At 39.6% G+C, this 24,688-nt stretch overlaps 1 protein-coding gene across 1 annotated transcript in view; it reads right to left on the bottom strand.

The window, feature by feature from the left end:
• TMEM117 (transmembrane protein 117) overlaps positions 1 to 24,688 on the bottom strand; it is a 310,319-nt gene that overhangs the window by 141,213 nt on the left and 144,418 nt on the right.

Genomic DNA, 24,688 nt, shown 5'->3' with positions numbered 1-24,688 from the left:
ACTCTGGAGACTAGGGTTTGATTACCCATTTAGCCATTGAAACCTACTGGATGATCTTGGGCATATCACTCTCAATCCAAGAAACTCTTGTGATAGGTTCCCCTTAGGATTATTATTATTATTATTATTATTATTATTATTATTATTATTTAGAACTTTTGTATCCCGTTCTTCTCTACCTCTGTGGAGGGACTCAGAACGGCTAACAGGCTAACAGGAAAAATTCAATGCTAAACAATAAAAACATTTTAAAACAACATGCATAATATACAATAGATTAAAATACATATAAGTTAAAATATAATATAAATATAAAACCATTCGCCAAGTTAAAACATTGTCCAGCTCAATCCGCACATTGTGGTCCAATAATTCTAGTCTTTACTAGTCTCAGTTGTCACTCTGCAAATGTCTGATTCCACAGCCAGGATTTCAATTGCTTCTGAAGGTCAGGAGGGAGGGGGCAGACCTCGGGAGAGATTCGGGAGAGAGTTCCATAGCCGGGGAGCCACCACAGAGAAGGCCCTGTCTCTCGTTCCCACCAAGTGCGACTGCAAAGGTGGTGGGTTGCCATATGTTGCAAATATGATAAACTGTACAACAGCAGCAGCAGCAGCAGCAACAACAACAGCAACAACATACCTTGAGTGCTGCCTTGAAAAGCAAGTTTACGTTTGTTTGTGTGTGTATGTGTCTGTATTTTGAAGAAGAATGTTATTATGTTTAATGTATAATGAACATTCAAGCCAAACCGGGACTTTTAATTTTACAGGTATAAAAATAGATGTTCGCGTGGAGGTACTACACGCAGTAGTACACTGCTAATGTGTCCTGTTACTTATAGACGGTGCATATCACAGGCAAGGTCAAAGACCATTAACTAAAATGGCAGACAACAGTGTTAGCGCGTGCATGGAACAGTATATGGGGATGAAATTTCTTGTGAGTGAGGGTGTAAAACTTTCCAGTTTTGACAAGCACAGTGTTACTTCAACAAGAGCTGAAATTTGCACTGAGTTGAAGAAGCATTTCAACAGGGAAGGCCAGGATTTTCTGGATTGCATTATTACATGTGATGATACCTGGGTAAATCATTTCACTCCAGAAGCAAAACAAGAATCAAACCAGTGGAAGTGTGTGGACCCGCCACCACCAAAAATATTTTGAGCAATTATGTCTGCAGATAAAGTGATGGCAAGTGTTTTCTGGGACAAACATGGCATTATTCATGTGGATTTTCTATCTTGTGATGCCCTGTCAACAGTGAATATTGCTGTCATTTTCTGAGTAATATGCATATGCATCTGCGAAAAAAAAAAACCCCTGAAGTGGCTTGATAACTAAAGGCATCCTGTTTCTGTAGGAAAATGCATGAGCTAACACTGCTCATTGCACATGTGTATATTATAGTAAGTATTGTCACATTCCCCTTACAGCGAAGACCTTGCTCTGAGAGATTTCCACCTATTTGAACCTCTAGAGTTCCTTGAAAGTTGGCATTTTATCACTGATGTCAAAATGAGCAGGCTGGTCTACGATGGTTCAGGTGGAGTGAAAATCTTTCTATGCCAAATTTTTCTGGCATTAGTTAAACACTGGGCTAAGTATATAAATGTATTAGGGGAGTATGTCGAAAAGTAAATGAAGTTTCCAGTCCTTGAAATTTGTTCATTTATTTTATAAACTCTAAACTCCCTGTTTGACTTGAACACCACACATATTATACTGTGACATTACCTGGGGCTGCCCCTGTTAATATTATCATAATTGTAATCTTGGTTCCTAGGTTTTGACGCTGAAATTTCAGAGTCTGGGACTGACATGACCTAGTACCTCTATACCATTGGCTGCACAGGCTAGGGCTTCTAGAAATTGAACAGCCACATTATTCCTTTTATCTAGTAGATGCATATTTGATATTCCTTCATGTGTGTTTTTATAAAAGAATAAGCAAGAACCTGGGAAAGGGATAGAAATGTCAGTTTGCTTTATTCAACAGGACAAACAGCCTCTGTTGCTCACAACAGTTGCTGCTCAGAAAGTGAGGATTGAGGGACTTTTACACACATTACTAAGTATGGAAGATCATGAATATACTGGAATCATGAATTCATAGCTGGAATCATGAATTCTGGCTACGTTCACTAAAAACAACAACTGGAAATGAGGGGGGCAGGCTGGGATCGGGGAGATAAAGTCCAATTCTTTCCTAGGAAACTGAAATGTTCCATAACAACAACAACAACAACAACAACAACAACTTTATTTTTGTACCCCCCTCCATCTCTCCAAATGGACTCGGGGTGGCTTACATATGGCACAATGTGTCTAAAACAACACAAAATAAACACACAATACAATACAAGATAAAACCAATAGCATTTAAAACAATAATTTAAACTAAAAACAGTGCCCAATAACCTATGGTGACAACTGTCATAAAATACGCTCGACAGGGGAATAGGATAGTGCAAGTTGTACCTAACTTGGGTACTTGGGACGAAACTAGGGCTTGGGACAAAAGTGCAATGCTGGGTCACTAATTGTGGACTATTGGGGCTAGACATTCTCAAAGGCTTGTCCAAATATCCAAGTCCTTCCAGAATTCCTTCCAGAAGGAGGACAGTGTTGGGGCCTGATTAAACTCCCTAGGGAGGGTGGTCCAAAGCCAGGGAACCACCACGAGAAGTCCCTCTCCCTCCTCCCCCACCAACCATGCCTGCAACAGTGGTGGGACTGTGAGGAGGGCCTCCCTGGCAGACCTTAACGCTCGTGCAAGTACATAGGAGAGAATGCGGTCACGAGGATAGGCAGGGCCCAAAACTTTCAGGGCTTTGTAGGTGAAGACCTGCACTTTGTTTTGGGACTGGAAACTTATCAGTGACCAGTAGAGCTGTTTCAATAGGGTGTGATCCACTCCCTATGATTAGCTCCAGTTAGCAACCTGGCTGCCAACCTTTGCACCAGTTGCACTTTCTGGGCTGTCTTCAAAGGCAGCACCACCTGGATGTAACCAATATGTCTTTCTATTTTCCTATCTGTATTGTTAAGGAACTCAGGACAATCCTTTGGTATTGTAAAGAAGTATAGATATTAACAAAGCTTTTGCTCAAGTAGAGTTTTCAACAGCTCTTTTGACATGAAAAGGTTTATTTGTTCAACAGTATATTTGTTATTCTAGTCAACACGTCTTTAGGAGTTTAATTGAAGAGAAGGAAAGAAGAGGCTCTATTTTAGAAAATCATATACATCTGTAAGCAACCCCTGGGAGAAAATATTAATGGAAGGGAGAAGGGATGAGGCTTGTCATAAACATTTATGAGTCTGAAATAGATGGAAGAGGTTACAGCCTTAATACTTTCCTCATCATTCTTTATACCATCAAAAATTAAAAAGCCTGGTCCCTTTTGTAGGCTGTGGTATAGCATTTTAGAATAGAGCTGGCCAGGCTTTCAAAATGAAGGCATCAGCTCATGTACAAGATCTATAAGGGGTGTTCACCCGCAATAAATAAAAACGGATAATTTGACTGTACAAATACTGGTCAGGCTTTTAATGGAAAAGCAGGAGAATGCAAAAAGAAAAATGAAACAATTCTTCCTCTCCCAGAATGATTAATTTTTCAGATACTGCAATTGGCAAAAATTGGAAAATTTGACACTTTTAAATATGCAATAAATGTATGCTCTGCTGCTCTCTTTGGCAGGCTGGCTGAAAGGATGCTGGTATCAGATCAATAGTGAAGTGGCTGAGAAATTCTTGCTACATAGGATGGGTGAGAAGGGGGCTCTTTGTTTTATTTCAGGGCAGATTCACTTGAATGACTTCCACAACAGCCTGTGACCACCCACTACATCATCCCGCCATCAGCATTCTTGATTAAGCAATACATGGACACTGCAGGGAAGAAGAATGCAAGAAATGGAGCAGGAACTGCGTTGCTCTGACTGCACGCCATCTGTCTCCTCATCCCATCTCTCCCAACTCATTGGTATTTCATGCTGGGCAGCCTGTCAGCATCTCAAAAGGAACAAGATTTCTACTCTTCTCCACCTGCTTCCCATGGTTTGGGCAGAGTTATGGTTATATCTTTCCACATCTTCCAAGCTCACAACTGTGGAGGTCATGCTTGAACACCTCACTTTTCTTCTCTTCCCACATCCAAGCTGTTTTCAGCTTTTCTATTTCTTTCTCCTTATCTTTCCAAATAGCAACCCTCTTTGCTACAGTGAGTGGGCAGATTTAAGACTTGCAAAATCTGGTTTATTTTGGACAGAATCTCATAATCCACCAACCATATTCAAATGTAGAGTTGTAGTTTAGAAGCTTTCACTTAAAATTAATAAACGAGGCACATGCTCTGAGCACATGTTCGGTGTAGGATAAATATATTTTTCTAATGGTACAACTAGCTCTTTGTTCTTTTACCTCAAAGTTCACTCTCATATCAAACACACTCTTGAAATCCCAGTAATCTTATTTTAGCAGCTGAAATAGGCTGGAAGATTCCTTTCTTTTTGCATTTGTGTTATCAACAGGAGCAGCTCAAGATATTTTATTTTATTTATTTTATTTATTTAGAGGATTTCTATACCGGCCTTCTCAACCTCGACGAGGGACTCAGGTCGGTTTACAGTGCATATCAAATACAATCATATAAAAACAGCAAATACAAATCATTACATATTAAAATAGAACAACTCAGTAGAATAAAAACATCATCATTGCATCATTACATCATTAATGAATTACAGCTTGGATGTGGGAAGAGAAGAAAAGTGAGGTGTTCAAGCATGACCTCCACAGTTGTGAGCTTGGAAGATGTGGAAAGATATAACCATAATGAATTACATTATTTTGAAGTCAAAAGAGTGAGAATGGTATCCTCTATCTCACTCCTCTCAAGTTAAAGGTGTTTTAGGCACAAACATTTTTCCCCATTTCTGGCTAAAAAATTACAAAATACAACACCCAGAAATCACTTGCTTCCCTTTCAGGACAACCAGCATCTAACTGGCATTGAGTAATCATGCTGTCACACCAGGGTTTTAGAGCAGGCAGCCTTGCATTTCTGCCACCTGCAGAATTCTGGGAAATATAGTTTGGGAAGGTGAGAATTCAAAAGGCCCCACCCTAAACGCACTAAATGCACTTAATTGTTTTTTGCTGTTGTATTGTATTGATGGCATCGAATTGTGCCGATGTAGACCGCCCAGAGTCGCCTGCGGGCTGATATGGGCGGGATATAAGTGATGTAAATAAATAAATAAATAAACTACATTTCTCAGAATTCTGCAGTTAAACCACTGGGAGTTGGGAAGTTTTGAAAGTCTTACCAGTACAGTGTTCGCTTGCCACTGCGCGGTTCGCTAACCTCAGACTTGCTGTTTTGTGGCTTAAAAAAAAATTAAATACAAGTAGCAAGGGAATGACTGGGTGAGAGCCCCATGCCAGTGGGGAAGCCGGGAAGGAAGGAGAAGGGTGGCTCCAACAAGGGGAGGAGGGAGGGAGGAGGGAGGGAGGGAGGGAGGGAGGGAGGGGGAAAGAGGAGAGGAAGAGAGAGAGGGAGAGGGAGAGTGGAGTATAGTGTCTCTACATCGTGGTTTTTCATTTATTGCAGAGGTTCCTGGAACGGAACCCCTGCGATAGGTGAGGGAACACTGTATATTCAAATTTATCTTCTGGGCCCTTAGAAAGAATCCTTGCCTTGAAAGTTAGATAGCTCCCATAATTCTATAGAAAAAATCTACCTTCTGTTCATCTCTATGCTAAAACACTTGTGCAAAGTATCCTGCATATCCTAACTTCCTCCAGTCTTCTCTCTTCTGGCTCTTCTTTCTGCCATAATTGATTCAAATATGTTCCCCAAAAAGATACTGTGTCTCCCAGGACTATGATCACGCAGTTCCACAGTTCTTACATTTTTACACTGGCATTTCAAAGCTTACACTCCCCATGTCTTCTTCTCCAATGTTGCCCTTTAAATTGTTTTCCCCCTTACCACCCAAAGTACTTTTCTATTTGCTGAGCAGAAGCTTAGCTCAATTCAATGAATTCTCTCTGTCTACACACCTTCTGTTAAGTTGCTCACCCTGCCTGCAAACACCTCACCATTCAACAAGACAATTCCTTTTCTTTGTTCTATCCTTGAGACCAGACTCAAGAGTCTTTTATTGTTTTCCTCCCATTGTTGTGCAACCATTCTCTGACTTTTAACTGTTATTGGCTGCTAATCCATACCAACTTGCATAGACAGAACGTTATTCCTTAATACATTTGAATACAGAAGTCCTGGAAGGATTTAGAACAGAGACTGGTGAGCAATTATTTTGTGTGGTCTTCCAGCAGAGGCAGCTCTGTTTATACCAACTTTGTCCAAACTAGAAGAGGAAAATTCTTGGATGGTTCAGGCAATTGTGTCAAATAATTATGAGAACTGTTATCACTTCGTGTTGTTTTAATAACCAGGTTTGATTAATTGGAATTCAGCTAAATAACACTGGTTGAGTATTTCTTATAGAAAACGCTTGGGACCAGAAGCGTTTTAGATATTGGATATTTTCAGATTTTGGTATACGTGTATTTGCACATATGTCCAGGTTGAGATGGGACCCAAGTAAAAATGCAAAATCAATTTATGTTCTATTTGTGTGTTTGTGTCTGTATCTGTGTCTGTGTGCATGTGAATCTCCTTAAGATAATTGTATACACATTACAAGGCAGTATGTGTACACTAGTGGTTCCCAACTTTTTTTCGATCAGGGACCACTTGGACCAGGGACCACTCTCCAACATTAGTACCAAAAGGGTTACAAATCAGTTTTTGATCAACTTTAGATTTGGTTTGGTTATTTGGGGCACTTATTCAGAAAATTGCATTGGATAGACCACAGCATCTCTTGTTTCTGATACAGAACAGATGCCATCCAATAGTTGCTATCTGCTCACCCACAGAAAACCATATTTAAGAAACCTCATCACTATCAGAGGGCTTTGCGAGACCAGTCGCTCTCATTGCAATAGTGTAGTAACAGTGAAGCCACGGACCATATTTTAGTTCTTGCAGGCCATTGGTGGTCCATAGACTACAGGTTGGGAACCACTGGTGTACACTGAATCATTAGAAAACAAAGGTGTGCCTATCTCAGCCACCCATGTATGCAATTTCAGTTTTCAGAGTATTTTGGAAATCCAGATAATGGATGTTCAACCTTTATATGTACACCTCACTGTAATATACTCTAAAACTATCTTTTCCCATAATATGAAATGGTTGTGTTTTATAAGGCCATGAGTCTATTATATTTGAGGCAGTCTTATTTGCTAGTGCGTGCGTGCGCACACACGCGCACACACCAGCATGTTTCAGTCAGAGTTAATGGACTCACAGCAACCACCCATTCCGGCCCACTGTGAGCTTGTAATTTGTTCTAATAGCTTGGTGAAATTATAGTCTTCATGACTGACTAGCTGGCAAGTGTGGTCATGCCCCCGCTGTGCTTCCTGTCAATCTTTCAGCCTCTCCTAAGCTCCATTCGGTTCTTTTGGGTGGCTCTGAGGAAAAAGCTCAATACAATTTAGCTGACCATTTAAATTTTATTGACAGCCTTGACACATACATGGACCTCATTGGGCTGCCTAGGAGCCCAGTAGACTGTAAGACATGTCCAACAGGGTTGAACAGCTAGCGACACTCACAGGCACCAAGGGGTTGCAAGAGCTGTAATCTCACAGGCTGCCTGTCTTGGAATGACAAAACACAAGATGCATGTGGGGAACAGAGACAATATATTTCACCAACAAACACAGTTACGGAAAAGGAAACATACCAAGACAGGATGATACCACATTCATATATAGCATGTCAGAAACACAGTGATGTACCAGATATTCCCTGACAGACTCAAGGATGTGTGTGTGTGTGTGAAATGAACCTAAACCACTTGAGCATCCCACTGTAGTTGTGCTTTAGGTAGGTAAATATGTTGTTCATCTTTCTAAGAATCAGTGTGACTAAGCAAAGCAATTACAAATATTGAGAGGGCAATAGAGTCCTATACCAACAACATTTTTCTTATAAGGCAGCTTATAATTATAAAAGTGTAACCATATATAACGAAATACAGGGTGAGGCAGCATAACTTCCTTTATTCAAAACTTGATAAAACCCATTGTATGAATCAGAATTTTTTTAAAAAATGTAGACGCATACCTTTTTTTAAAAAAAGTTTTGTTTTATGTAGTTTTGAAGATCAAATTAGGTAAGTGACGTCCCCCAGTCTCCATTCCCCATGTCATGACCCTTGCCAGCATAGCAGGCATTATGTTGGCAATTTATTCCTGGATGTTGGTCTTCAAATCTTGTAGGGTCCTTGGACGGTTCACATAAACATGGGATTTCAAAAAACCCCATAGGAAAAAAATCACAAGGGGCCAAATCTGGAGAGCGGGCCGGCCACTCCAAAACCGCTTGAAAAGTAGGCCTCAATGGCAAAAGCACGCTCCTCACTGTTCCAACGCATGATGGCAACTGAACTGTGTCAGGACAAAACTTTATATTCCCGCCTCTCGAACGAGACCACTGGCACTCTGCTATGTCTTCAACCGACTGAATGGCGCACATTTTAAAAAAGGAAGTTATGCTGCCTCACCCTGTACAAACCTAATTCAATTCAAAGTTTTCAGCCTCTCAACATTCACTCAAGCTTCAAATTGCCAGAAAACTGCACCTATAAAGGGAGTACATTGATAGACTACCAGTTCTACCTTGGGTACCCAATATCAGTTACTGATACTCAATGCTGGCAGAGTGTTGGACAAGATGGGAAAGAGGAAATCACCTTTTTATCCACTTCTCAAATTGGGTGTATAGTAAAACCTGTTGTATATATGTTAACGCTTCTTCTTTCCAATTTCCAATGATTTGGGTTAGCATGTTCTTCCAAAGGCATGTCAGAGTTTGTAGCTTCTTTGTCATTAGTTGATATGCTTTACTAGATATTTCCTGAATGGTGTGACTCAGGGTCAAAGAAGATGACAAATTTAGCATGGGTTTTGCTGAGCTACTTCTGCAAACTGTGAAACATGTCTGTTGTCATACCACATTATCTGCCTCACTTGTGTATCTTACATTTAGCATATTTTGTAATGGAAAGTAATGATACGCCTAACTTCGTAAGATTGTTAATGAATAAATCTCTGAGGAAATCATGTTGTAGGAGAAAGAGTTGCATTTTTTAAAAATGTACCAGTTCCTACTTACAAACAAATTCATCTTTGAACAAGCCTAAAGAAGCTATCTTCTTTGTACCTTGGGGGTGGCATATGCGTGCATACACACACACACACACACACACACACACACACACATATACACACGCAATCCCCAAGCTACAAAGATGAACACACACAAATATGCATGCATGCATGCATGCTTTGGATAACATGGGAAAGGGTTTACCTGCCTATGGTGTTTGTTTTGCTGTTTGTGTCCCTGTTCAGAAGATTTCACCTCACTTTCTGTCCCTGTGATTGGATTTTGAAAACATTGGCTTGTTATGGAAACAAAGAATGTTGATAAAGCTTTGGCAGAGATCCCTTTTCCCAATGATAACTCTGCCAGGAGTGAATTTCCCTTCCGAAGGGTTGATTCCTCTCATTTCCTGTTGTCTCATACTCATTCTTAACTATGAGTTGTTTGTAGGTCAGATGTTTGTAACTCAGGGATTGCCTGTATTCTGCTCTTTGCAGAAATAACTAAGCTCCTGAACTTTTGGGGGGGAACACTAACAGGCATTGCACACACTGACTTACGTGACTACTGAAAGGATACAGTAGTGATAGAATTCAATGTTCTAACTATTCCAGTAAGGCTTGAATTTATTTCAGGGCCTTGTGCAGTTCAGTTCTTTATCTTCCATGATGAAATGCAAACCCATTTCTATTTCTACAAGTGTAGGAAGGTAACAATATATTTCATGATTTGCAAGGGTAGATTGCTTTCAAGAAAAGACACAAATGGCTTTTTAATGGAGATTTCAAAAGGTACTTGAAAATGTTGCATAGGAACTCTACAGCTATTCTATCAGTTTAAGAGTTAGAAATTCTCACTCTAAGTCATGTAAAACAACAATAAAAACTAAGGAAAGACAAGATTAGATTACCCTATACCTAGACCATTTTATCAAATGCAATATTCAAGTGGGAATTCAGCGTAAATCCATTTGTACTTGCCATCTTCTATTTCATTCATATTAAGTAATGTAGAGAGGATTCCCATCCCTCTCAGTATTCTCTGTAGTGCTGATGAAAATAATTTCTCTACCACCAACATTTAGAAGTTTCTTTGGAACAGCAAACTCAAGACCAAATTAAAGCCAAACCAGCCTAAGTTTAAACTAATAGTGGCTTGTTTCCATGACAGTGCTGTAATAAATCTACTTTACTTTCTATCCTAAACTTTAAAAGAGCTGTCCAATGTTCTGAACATTAGCCCACCAATATGTTCAGCAGCTTGAATACCCAAGTGGATATACTGTACAACTCTACTGACAAGGAGGATACAGCTACCACAGGTACCCATGGCAGATATACCATTCTATTGACATGTTGCTTTAAAAAAATCATAGAATCATAAAGTTGGAAGAAACCACAAAGACCATCCAGTCCAACCCCCTGCCATGCAGGAACACACAATCAAAATTCTCTCAACAGATGATTACCCAGCCTCTGCTTAAAAACCTCTCCTCCAAAGGTCTCCACCACACTTCGAGGCAGAGTATTCAAAATGATCTCACTGCCAGGAAGTTTGTGAGAGCTGTTCAGCAGTTGAACTCTCTGTCCTGGAGTGTGGTGGAAGTGCCTTTTTTTTGGAGGCTTTTAAGCGGAGGCTGGATGGCCATCTGTCAGGGGTGCTTTGAATGCAATTTTCTTGCTTCTTGGCTGGGGGTTGGACTGGATGGCCCACAAGGTCTCTTCCAAATCAATGATTCTATTATGCTAATTTAGGAACCTGGTCATTTATACTTTGTGGAGGAGTATTTTGAAGAGTTTCACTTTAGACCAGTGGCTCTCAAACTGTGCTCTGCAGAGCCCTTAAGGCTTTATAAAGCCATGTCAGGGGCTCTGTGGGTCTCCCCTGCTCCTTCCTGCCTAGGAAGCATGCGGCTTTTGGACCCCCACTGCTATTGGTGTGGCCTGCGGGGCCTTCCTGCTGTCTCCATGGCCTGCAAGGCCTGTCAACTGTGCTTTTCCTGCATGGTAAAAACAGGTTGGATTGGGTGGCCCCTGGGTTTGTTTCTGTTGTTGGCGTTGTTATTGCAAAGATTAGGTGACTCCTGGGGTCTTCCGCTGAAATACTGTTAAATTTATGTGAATTAAAATTTAAATATTCTTTCTTTCTTTCTTTCTTTCTTTCTGTCTTTCTTTTTTGCACTACAAGTAAAATAAGTGCAGTGCGCATAGGAATCTGTTCATTTTTTTTCAAATTAGTTCACACAAACATTCTCCATCTATCTGCAATTGGCCCAGTCCATCTGTCAAATTATAAATACAATGCACCCCCTGTGTCCAAAAGTTTATTGGGACCTTATGAGAAACTTTTCCTTCAAGACGGGCTCTGTGGATTTAAAAGTTTGAGGATCCCTGTTCTTGGCAAGATTCAGAGTGGGCTTGTAATTGCCCTCGTCTGAGGCTGAGAGTGTGTGTTTTGCTTCAGGTCACTCTCTGGATTATAGAGGTTTACGACTTGACCCAGCACCTTTCTACCTGGTGTGCAGCTCTGCCAACCTCCATAGCCACAAAGTGTGAAGACTTCCATAAATCTCATCATGAATGAGGGCTTCCCCTTCTCCCCACCTCTGTCACCTATGTTAGGATCTCCTGCTGTGATCAAATGTGGGGATAGAATGGAAAGGGATTTTAATTTACATTTCTGATCTTAAAGCATCTCCATCTATATAAATATGGATAGGAAAAGGAATATAAATGAGGGGAATGAATGAGAATGTGTCCTGAAAATAAAGTGTGTGTGTGGTTGGGGGTAAGAGAACAAGAAAAAGATATTTGGCTATATTTGGGACTATTAGTGGAAAGGCAGTGACAATAAGTGGAGGCGAGAAGTGCTTATTGGCTTGGAAGGGCATTGAGGCAGCACTCCCATTACCCCCCCCCCCTTGCTCAAACTAGAAAAAGAAAGGAAGCCCTCTCTCCTTCCCTCCTTATTTCTCAGCTCAAACTATTATCAGCAGTAATGTGGGTGACCTCAAAGAATGGGGCACACCCATAATTTCAGGTACATGGAGTGGGGCAGAGTGGCAATAGCCATTTTTAGTAGGGACTCACTGCATAAGCTGTGTGCTCTGTCTCATTCTGGGCACTTGAAATGGAGCTGAGTGGTGGTGGTATCCATTTTAATAGGGGTTTGCTATATACATTTTTGAAGGCTTGCAGTGAGTCTGCTAAGTATTATGTGGCTGATACAGTAAGTCCTTATTTGCCACTCGGTTCTACTTCAATTATAAAAAATGGCAGGGAACACAGAGCTCATTGAGTCTGTGGAAAAGTCAACCTAGGTTTTGGGAGTTATGAGATATACACACACACATTTATAAACCATTCTCTCTCTCTCTCTCTCTCTCTCTCTCTATATATATATATATATATGGATGGGGTGGGGGATGAGGGAGAGAGTAATTCTCCTAAGTAATATTTTAGGGAACAAAGGTGAAGGGAGCAGATTGAAATAAACAGTGCCCTTGTTATAGTCCATTTTCACAAGTGACATCAGGAGTACCTATTAATCTAAAATGTATTGCTTGCTAAGGTCATTAATGAGAGCCACCAAGCAGAAGAAAACCATTTGTAAATTGAATAGTCAGTCTAGTCAATGTAGACTTTTCATCTGAATCACAGATATAGAAAATGCAAATGCTGATTTAAGCATCACTTTTGAAAATGGCCATAGATTTTCTGTGGGAAGCTGCAAAGAACAAATTAGCCATCTGTTCTGAAACCTTCCAAGCTGAAATCTATTTCAAGTGTCACCTCTCATTAACACTGGACACCCACACATCCTCCCCTTCTGCAAGTTACATGTAACACGTGAGTACCAAATGGTATGTTTTAATAATTATCAGATTCTTGATGGTACCTTTTGATACTAAGTGTTCAATGTTTTGAGTGGCTTTTTATTTTTTATTATTTTAAGCATAATTCCAATGGAAATATTTGCAGTTCCAAAAGACAAGGAAATCTTTAACAACCTTAGCTATGAAATGGAAACACTGAAAGCATGAGTCAGGAGGGCTTAGAGAGAGGGAAATAATCCAAATATTCTTAAAAATATAAGGCAAGACACAAATGACTCATGCATCCTTTTCTCTGTTTCATTCTGAACTTTCTTTTCCTGCAGCGAGATATCTAAGCAGTCTTCATATTGAGAACTTGTGTGTCTTAACTGTGTGGGAAGATGTCAAAGTTCCCATTCAAGTGTCACAAAAGCCCTGTTCAGGCATTACACACCATACTTTCTTAATCATAAGAGAAGGGGGAACATCTAAACATCTAAGATTCCTTTTCATGCGACTTTTTCCAAGGTTCTCTCACACAAGTAAAGACTCCATGCAAACATTTCTTCTCTATATTAGTCTTATTTTTTTTTCAACCAAGGAAAACAATGATGGGAGGATGCAGGCATAATATGGAAAGAGAGTCAAACAAATATAGGAACAAAAAAATAGCCGACTAGCATTTCTTGTAGGAATCTGTCTGCCTTCTATTGGGGGAGCAACCATAGCTCAACAGGGAAGAAGGACTGTTGCTCAGAAAAAGCTCAAGCTTTGCATGCAAAAAGTGCTAGTTTCAATAACTAGCATCTTTAGAGAGGGCTTAGAAAAAATCTGCATGAAATCTAGAAATTCTGCTGTGTTTGGCGCTGACAATTCCAGGAAACATAGCCCAATTATTTTAGTTACTATAAGACAGAGAGGTCATGCTTTTTTCAAACTGAGTGTGAAGCCCTCAAGGATTCAAACTATTCTGATATGTTTGTCTACGTGCATATTTTGCACAAGCACTTCTGCTACAATGAGAAAGAAGTGAGAGGCCATCCACTTATCTTGTTCATTCTCTTTAGAGCAGCCATCTTCAACCTCTTCACATTCATATTGTACTTCTAGTCAAGCATTTGCATTTATTTATTCAGCTATAAATTCACACAATAGTACTATTACGTAGTTTATCTTATTTATATATAGGTCATATGAGAGGAGAAATGATAGCCATGTATAAATATGTGAGAGGAAGTCACAGGGAGGAAGGAGCAAGCTTGCTTTCTGCTTCCCTGGAGACTAGGACACGGAACAATGGCTTCAAACTACAAGAAAGGAGATTCCATCTAAACATGAGGAAGAACTTCCTGACTGTGAGAGCCGTTCAGCAGTGGAACTCTCTGCCCCAGAGTGTGGTGGAGGCTCCTTCTTTGGAGGTTTTTAAACAGAGCTAGATGGCCATCTGTCAGAGGTGCTTTGAATGGAATATTCCTGCTTCTTGGCAGGGGGATGGACTGGATGGCCCATGAGGTCTCTTCCAACTCTATGATTCTAGGATTTGAAACATATATAGTTGTCAGTTCAGTTACCTGAAGAATGTGTTTGCAATGAATAAACCGTTGGCTGATGTATTGTCAAAGGCTTTCATGGCTGGAGTCACTGGGTTGTTGTAAGTTTTTTGAGCTGTATGGCCATGTTCTAGGTGGACATACAGCCCAAAAAACCTACAACAACCCAGAAACTGCTGACCTCCCAAAATGTGATGGGTCACTCTCCTTCATTTCTTAACCCTAAACCAAATTCTCCAACATCTTTTAATGGTCCTCTGTTTCCTACTTTTGCAGTCCAATTGCCTATGATCAAACATGCCCTGTATTGGGTGTGATCAATTTCTTCCTGTACTTCACCACATAATTTTTCAGTTTCTTCTTGGTCTAACATAGTTGGAACATAAATGGGGACCATGGTTATATGGACATATTTTCCACGAAGTATTACTGATGTTATTCAACTCAACTTTGAATTACACATCCTGACTGCTTTTGATACATCTCTCCTCCTTATTAATGCCATCCCATTTCTTGAAAGATTCCCACCACCACAAGAAAACACCACGTAAATGTCTTGTTCCTGTCCACTTTAGCTTGCTTACCCCAAGAACTGCAATGTTTATACAGTACTTCCTTTTCTTGCTTTACAATGTCTAACTTCCTCATGTCTTACTAACAAACATTAAAAGGCCATTGCTGTTGTCTCTGAGAGATCATCTACTAGTTTTATTCTGTACTGATCACTATCTCTTCTCCTCACTGCATTAAGGTGTTTGGCATATTTTTCTGGCTTTTCAACAAATGCATATCTGACTTGGGAGACCTCACCAGTAGGAATGCTACCATTAGCATAGCATCTTATTTCTGAGGAACACACAATTCCACCATTGGAATACCCAATGAAAACACAAGTAAACAAAGTCTGATAATGGGAGATAATAGTCACTATCATACTGGAAAGCATGATTAATCCATCAATTATCATAAGGTAAGAAGCCCACAGTTGCCTTAAGCCTGTCATTTATTTCTTCATGTGAGTACACAAATAACAGGCTGAGGACAGCTGAGAGCTTCTTAACTCATGATAATAAATGGATTAATCACACTTTGCAGGTAAAGCAGTGACAATTACCTCATACTATCAGATTCAAAATGTTTCTCATTGAGTAGTTAGCAATAATAATGTTAAAAATAATAGCCTGCATTTCCCACCTTGTCTTGTCAGCTTCTTGCTATCTTATAGGAATTATAGTTTGTTCATGACAGTACATAATTTATATATATTGTGTCAGAAGCAAATTGAGAATACAGTTATAATGTATAAAAAAAAACCACAAACAAAGTTGAAAACTTGGCATTATACTAAATTTCCTTTGAGCAGTAGCTGGCCACTTCAGGTGCCTCTGGTGTGGTTGTAAGAAGGTGCTCCTTTGTGCATGTGTCAGGGCTTAGACTGTATTGTAGAAAGTGGTCTGTGGTTTGCTCTTCTACACACTCGCATGTCATGGACTCCGCTTTGTAGCCCCATTTCTTAAGATTAGCTTTGCATCTCGTGGTACCAGAAAATAGTTTGTTCAGCACCTTCCAAGTCAACCAGTCTTCTGTGTGCCCAGGTATCAGCCACTAATTGAGTTTCCAGATTTTAACCTGCCACTTTTTAACTCTCACTTGCTGAGATGTTCCTGCGAGAATCTCTATAGATCTTAGAAAGCCATTTCTTGATTTAAGACATTGACGTGATGGCTGATATCCAAACATAGGATGGGACAGAGAGGTCCTTTCATTACTGGCTGCTTCTTCCTTACAGACAGCAGGTGGTGTAATACTGGATAAATAATATAATTTCTCCAGCAGTGTAGAGCATAAATATCCTGGATAATACGGCATGTCTCATTAAGAGCCACATACATTCTTTTAATGTTGCAAGATGTATTCCACACTGGAAATAATTATTTAGCAACAGAGTGGCAAAATGCAAGGGCAGATGTCTTCACTGTATTTGGCTGTGATCCCCAGGTTCTGCCAGTCAGCTTTCGTATGGAAAAAGTGAGGTGGTACCCAAAGACCCTGACTTGGTGCCGGCAGACTAAAAAATGTAATTCCCCACACTTTTATGCACAGCCACTGGGAGCCTGTAGAGGAAAATGTGAAGTCTTATGTTGGTACTGGGGGCTTGTGACACCTGTGGGACATCACGGGTATCATTGCAGCACCCCATTACAGGTTATGTACTGTGTGATTCATGCTTCACATCAGCCTTTAAGATGGAGGTGCACAGCATCATTGTGGTGGGATATTTGTTCCATGTGGGCAAGATGGTGGCCCTCAGGGCTTTGGTGGGCAAGATTCAGTGGTGCTGGTTGTGGGTGCTAAAGAAGCACCAGGGCTATGACTTGTGGCTGGCACTGGTGAAGGTTGGTGGTGCCTGGGGACACCTTCACTAACCAGCAATACACACTGGGCCTTTTCACTGGCTGGCTGCAGCTGCAGGCAGATGGAAAGAGCAGAGGGACCGTATTGGTGACAACACGGAATTTGTATGTTTTGACTTACATATAAATTCTGCTTAAAAACAAACTTAGAGAACCTATCTTGTTGGTAACCCGAGGTCTGTCTATACTGTTTTTCAATATTAACATCAAGTCAATACAGAATTTGTGCATCTAGTATGAGGCCTATTTTTAATAGTAACTCTCAAACAACCAGAAACTACATTTTATCTGGCATCTACCAATCCCCGTGGATACTGGTTAACCCATGGGAATTGGTAGCCAAAATGAGAATGAGACAGCAATATAATGAATAGCACAAGCTGGCTCTCTAACGAGTAATGTTGCTATTACACCATTTTCTGGGGCTACATAACACCCTGTTTGCATGAAAGCAACCAAAAGTTTTACTTCTAATGACAACAAAGTGACCCAGCCATTAAGTTAGAGTCATCATGTAATATAGTTGTACCTCCATTCTTGAGGAAAGAATTAACTGAGGCTACAAAAAATTCAATTAATAGAAACATGAGCAAGCCCAAATTGCTAATATTGTTTGTTATGTGATTTCACAAAGTTTGGGAAACACCGGGAAGTTACATTAAACTGTTAGCTAAATAGAAATCCCATGGGGACAGGTGAAAGAAAAGAGAGCAAGAGAGTGAGACAAGATGTGTAAGAAAACTCCCCCAAGAACAGGCTGCTAGACACTCTGCCTGCTTCTATGAATAGCATCTCCCTGCCTCTAATGAGGTCATTGGTTACATCCCTGTGCAGTGTTGCTTGCACTAAGCAACTTTAGTTATATATCTTATCCGTTTCATTCTTTCCATTTCACGCTTCACAGTTTAATTTCATTTCCACCGCTGAAGTGCAGCCGAGTTGTTAGCTACATGGTACTACTTCAGATGCCACTGAAATTTCAATTATATCTCAGAGGAAGAAAAATAATCAGGAAGACTGACTTTGATCATAACCTAAATTGTCATGCCCAATTTCTTGACAAAATAGTGAGTCAGTGGCAATACGTTCACATCAGGACTTCCCAACTTGCCATTCTGAGCATGCAGGAAATCCTCAGAAAAATGGCAGCCATTATTACTGTTCTGTGAACATACCATACCCTAACTCAGGATATGACCTGACAATTTTGCTCCATGTCTTTAAGAGGACCTTTAACTATTCGATACTGCAGTCTTTTAAATGACTGGATGATATATCATTTCATAAATTGGTGTGTTTTTACTTCTCCCATTTTTAAAGAACTATTCGTACTAGTGGTTTATTTAGATTTTTAACTTCTAGATAGCCTTGAAGGGCCTTCAACTTGAAAAGGGATATATAAATATTTTAAATATATAATTAATAAACAATTCTGAATTACCCAGAATAAGTCCTATGACTTCCTTTTCTTATTAGAGATTGCAAAATCAGAGCCTTTTGTGACAGCAAGAAAATAAACTAAACAGAAAGCTGAATGCAGAGACAGCTGCTATAAACACAATGGAAATCTTGATCGTTTTATGTGAATGCAGATGTACTTTGAATAGGAACATCCAGGCTGGTTCCTTGAAACTCTTTTTGTTTATTTCCTATGTTCTACAAAAGAAATGCAGTTAAAAGATTCTGCAACCATTGTTCTTCCCATAGATAAAAGGACAGACTTTTGAAGAGTTAACTTAACTTCAAAAGTTTCTTAACTTCGACAAAACCTATCACAACACCCAGAACAATTCCAAATTGACCTCTATATATCTTCACCTTGATCCGAGGACAATACAGAATATAAAGTACTGCTTCGATATATCTTCATTACTGTGGTTGCCACCCACAAAATTGTTGACAAGCAAGTGGAAAGTATGATGCTGCATCTGTAAGCTGCTGAAATGATTTGCTTGTAAGTCAGAGGGTGACGAGGGTGAAGAGATCAGATAGCTAAAGCTGCAGAGATTAATAGAAAAATAATTACCTGGAGAAGAGTTCTACAGATACTAATAACTGCCCAAAATACAAATGAATAGATCCAATACCAAATTAAGCCTGAACATTCTCTAGAAGCTAAGATGACAAGGCTGAGCTGTCATGCTTCAGATATTATGAGAGGACATGGCTCATTAGAAAAGCCAATAATGCTTGGTAAGATAGAAGATGGTAGGAAGAGAGGAATAATACATTACATGTAGACAGACTCAATCAAGGAAGTCATAGTTCTGAGTTACCAAGATATAAGGAAGATATATGTAGGACTTGGGAATTTCTCATTTGTAAGATCATTAAAAGTCAAAGTTGACTTCACAACAATTACCAACATTTCCTGGGACCGTCCATGAATACCTATTTTTTCATGACCTATATGTCATCTGAAGTAGGCATGAGGCTTTCATCCAACTCCATATTTCAACAGTACATTATATGGTCACCTTTTATTTCCACCTAGAGTCTTACTGCATAACTAAAGTTCAGAGCCTTGGATACTGAGTCGCTAAGAGGAAGGACATTCATATATAGACTTTTCTTGTTCAAAAACAATAATGGAACATGGAACTTACACTACTCATGTAAAAATATTCACAACAAGTCTTGCTCTTGGCAAGAAAGAGAATATCAACATGTCCAAATATCTGCCAAGAAACTGCCACCCTTGCCACAAAATTGACAGTTTTCACCACCAGGATATAAATGAAACCAAGAGAGCTTTGCTTTCTGTTGAGGTTTCTGTCATCTTTGCAAAAATGTCTGCATAAAATCCTGTATTTTCCCTTCATTCTGAAGGGAAGTCATTATGTGGTTTCTCATTGTCATCCACAAGGATGGGACAAGTGAAGATACAGATACACAGAATAAGAGAATAACATGGTTGGAATAGACCACATGGGCTATCTAGTTTGACCTCCTGTGATGCAGGAAAAGCACAATCAAAGCACCACCAACAGATGGCCATCCAACCTCTGTTTAAAAGCCTCCAAGGAAGGAGCTTCAACTACACTCCGAGGCAGAGTTCCACTGCTGAACAGCTTGTATGGTCAGGAAGTAACATATCACATAAATCACAAAATAATAGAGGTATAATATAGGAACATGCAGAAACTGGAGCAAGGGACAATCAATACGGATTGAGAAAATGTTTAAAACCCAGAAGTAAAGATGGTTTCTTGTGGGATGGATAGCCCTGTTGGATGACTTTGGAACTTATTCTTTGTGGGAAACACAAAGCATTTTGGTCATAGTTCTGCATAGTTCTCTACAGAAAACAATGATTATTCACACAGAAAACATTTTTTTCATATAAAATAAAATGCTTTGGATCCAAAGAAGTTTCCTTGCAAATCTCTATATATAAAACTCCTCATGTCATTGTTAGGACCCTAAAAACAAAAAAACTACAGGGCCAAATGACCCCAAATTTGGCTACAACACGTCTCACAACGCAAGGTATGACCAACAATAATAAAAAATGAAAAAAAGAACTTACAACTCCTAAGAGTACTTAGATGAAACCCCTCGCAAGGCCTCTAACACAAGTATGGGCCAAATTCTATGGCCTTCCCTCTGGGTGTTTTGGACTTCAGCTCCCACAATTCCTAACAGCCAGTATGCTGTTAAGAGTTGTGGGAGTTGGAGTCCAAAACATTCAGAGGGCCGAAGTTGGCCCATGCTTGATCTAGAGGAACAAAGGCGCAGGAGATGCCAAAGAAACTGGGAAAGAAAGAGAAGAAACAATGCTTTCAATTAAAAACCAGAGTTTTTGTATAATACAGTAATTTTGTATTACCTTGCATTAAGTGTCTCCTTATTGGTATGTTATGTTTTTATGCATATGCACCATTGAATCTTACCATTGATTATTTTGTGAACTGCTTTGAGTCTCCCCAGGGTTGAGAAAAGTAGTATATAAATGCAATAAATAAAGAAATATATTTTCTTATGAAAACACGGGAAGCTTCCCGTCAGGCATGTAGCCGGGGGAGGGGGGGAAGGCTCGAGGGGCTTCAGCCCCCCCCCTCCCGAAATTCTCATGGTGGTTCGCAAAAAGGCCTTACTGGTGCATTATTTAGGCTGTTATGTTTATTCATATCATGATCTGATCACCATACTCAATATATCCCATATGCATGGGGGTATTGGGGTAATGATACAAAAGGTTTGCTAGGCTAGACCCTCTTTCACTCAGACTCAGCCCCCCCGAAACTCAGGCCTCCCCCGAAACCCCCCCTGAAAAAAATTCAGCCCCCCCCCCCCAAAACGAAATCCTGGCTACGGGCCTGCCTCCCGTGTTCTCTTGGCTCCATCCTACTATGCTTCCAGGAGAAAGCAAGGACTGAGCTCTGCCAGAAGTAGCCATGTGTCATGTGATGGGCTCTGTTGGGCTACGTCCTACAAGCATCCAAGGATGGAGGTGAAGATCAATGTGATGATGTGGTAAATGTTACTCTGGAATGTACACCATTATCAAGATATGCTCTAGGGATACATACAGTAGTAAGAATTATTTTCTGAATACTATGCAGAGAGAGTTTTTCAATCAAGATTGCAAGTGCCTACATCTCTCCAATATTTACACCAAATTATATTAATGGAGTTAATGTCAGCAGTGATTTAGTTTTTAGCTATGATGGTTAATTTATCAAACTGACTTCGTCATTACATTCAAAGAGTGAGAAATGATGGATCTGTAGACTAAAAGACTTTTATATTCACTTGAGGCATAACTCTGGCAGTCAGATTAAAAAGAAGTTGGATGCATTTGTGGCTTCATGGTTTAAAATGCACCAGGTTCTTCACTTAATCTCTTTGAAGGGCATTAAAGACAGACACAATCTTATAATCCTGCCAGTATTATATTATGAATAATTAAAACAATCTTATGATAAGGTACACTTGAGCTCATTGCCATTTTGATCCAGAATTCTAATTTGCCAGGGTGAAATATTTATTCTATTTTGGCAAATATATTCATATACTATAAGCATTTTTATTGTTGCATATAGTTTTAATAGCAGTATCTAGTTACTAACCTGCAAAAGTCCATAGTAATTTTGCATGGTTAGGAAGTGATTTTTGTTTTTTGCATGGATTGGCAAAGGTTCATTCTAGATGGCTCTTGGAGTCTTCTACGATTCTATGATGGCTTCATCCCATGTGCTTCAATGAGGGCAGTCCTAGCTTTGATTTCTTAGGTGTATATACAGATATCTAATTCTTCAAATTCAATCAGGAGGACCATAACAGTAGTACTTGGAACCACTTTTCTCAGACTGAATTAACTGCATAATAAAACAGAAATGCTTGCCACTGACATTTGATTAGTTATTTACTAATCAGTAGGCAGCACTGCCTGATCCACTTTCAATGACAACTAAATATTTGTCCAAAATCTGTGATGGTTGGATGATAAACACACTTGTTTTCCTTTAGCAAATATTAAATCATGCAACAGTTTTCTTCATGCAAAGTCTAGAGATCAGAAATCATTAAAAGACCACATACAAATGATTCAGCTGCAACTATGATGATGAATGGTTTGGCAAACAACTATGCGAGATGCCAACATCTCTCCATGAAGAAATGCTATATTTCTTAGTCTAAATCTGCCCAAATGGATGATTTGCTGGCTACTTGCTTTTCAGAGTCACCAAATCAAAGTAATGTATTTTGTTCTGGACATGCCACTGACATATAGCTGCAGACTGCAAAGTTAAAGAAAACATATCATTCCAGCTATTTTTCTTTTTCTGTTTTTCTTGCCAATGTTGGAAGTTTACTGCAAGCAAATCAGAAAAACATAATTTTTTAAAGTCCAAGCTCATTTTAGCTGAGGGGTGCGTGAGAGCTGTAGTTATAGAACTTTGCCTACCACAAATGGCTTAAAAAGAAAATTAGCATAAATGCCATGTTTATCCAGATTCTGAGTCAAATAAATAGGATACAGGTGACACACAAGTTGATTATCCTTATCTGGAATTCCAAAATCCAAAACCCTCTAAAATCTAAAATTGTTCACATGGGCAGCTGAGATAGTGACACATTTGCTTTCCGATGGTTCAGTGTATACACATTTTGTTTCATGCTCACAATTATTACATAAATTGTCCCCAGGGCTAGGTCTATGAGATGTGTATGAAATGTAAGTGATTTTTTTAGTTTAGACTTGGATCCCATCTCCAAGATATCTCATTACTGGTAGTGCAGCTGGTTAAACCACTGAGTTGCTGAACTTGCTGATTGAAAGGTTGGCAGTTCGAAGTTGGGGAGTGTGGTGAGCTCCCGCTGTTAGGCCCAGCTTCTGCCAACCTAGCAGTTTGAAAACATGCAAATGTGAGTAGATCAATAGGTACTCCTTCTGCGGGAAGATAACTGTGCTCCATGCAGTCATGCCGGCCACATGAGCTTGGATGTGTCTATGGACAATGCTGGCTCTTCGGCTTAGAAATTGAAATGAGCACCAACCCTCAAAGTCAGACACTATTAGACTTAATGTTAAGGGGAAACCTTTACATTTACCTTTATAAAAATGCAGGTATTGCAAAATCTGGGGGGGGGGGGGATCCAGAACATTTTGAACACGGAATACCAGGCCCGTAGCCAGGATTCCGATTCGAGGGGGGCTGAATTTTTTTCGGGGGGGGGGGGTTGGGGGGGCATGAATTTTGGGGGGGGGGGCTGAGTCTGAGTGAAAGATGTTCTAGCCTAGCAAACCTTTTGTATCGTTACCCCAATACCCCCATGCATATGGGATATATTGAGTATGGTGATCAGATCATGATATGACTAAACATAACAGTTTAAATAATGCACCAGAAAGGCCTTTTCGCGAACCACCATGAGAATTTCGAGGGGGGGGTTAAGCCCCTCAAACCCCCCCCCCCCCCGGCTACATGCCTGCGGTATACACAACATCTATTTAGAACAATGAAATACAGTAAATACACATTATTTAGTCTATTCTGATCTAAAGTATTTTTTTTAAAAAAAAGACAGTCCACACCCCCTTTAGAAGCTGTACTTACTAAAGCAAATGGAACTTTCTCATAAATATTAATGTTACTTTTTGTAGCAGCAGGCCAACAACTCATTATCTCTCTTCCCATTTATGCCCTGGATTACATACTAAATTTCCCAGAGGAATTTCTGCTCTGATTAAATGACCATGTGTATTTACTCAAATTGGGTTTTTCTTTTAGCATTGTCATTCAGTTAAAGAAATCTTAATTGATTAATCTTACAAGATTTAGTTGTTCCCGCCATTAATCAATTATGGCTGCAGTCATAAATATATATTACTAGGGGGAAATCTCACTGAATTCTGGGAGAATTTTTGCAGCAAAGATGTTTTTTAAAAAAATAAAAATCTGTTTATATTTTAATATGAGGGGAATGATAACCTCAAAGGTCAGTCAGAAGCATACATTGTATGAAGAAAGAAGTTTTAGTAAGAGACAAACATTACTTCTGTGGTATAAAAAACTATATCTGATAATATTTTCAAAAGTAGGTTGCTGAATGCAATAAAGGCATGGCACACATTTTACATATTTACTTATTTACATTATTTTTATGCTGACTTTTCACAGCTCAAAACACCTAACAAAAACTGATAAAA

Source organism: Anolis sagrei, chromosome 5 (genome assembly GCF_037176765.1).
Source record: "Anolis sagrei isolate rAnoSag1 chromosome 5, rAnoSag1.mat, whole genome shotgun sequence".
In the NCBI taxonomy this organism is placed as follows: domain Eukaryota; kingdom Metazoa; phylum Chordata; class Lepidosauria; order Squamata; family Dactyloidae; genus Anolis; species Anolis sagrei.
This window is presented reverse-complemented; position numbering and strand designations above follow the sequence as displayed.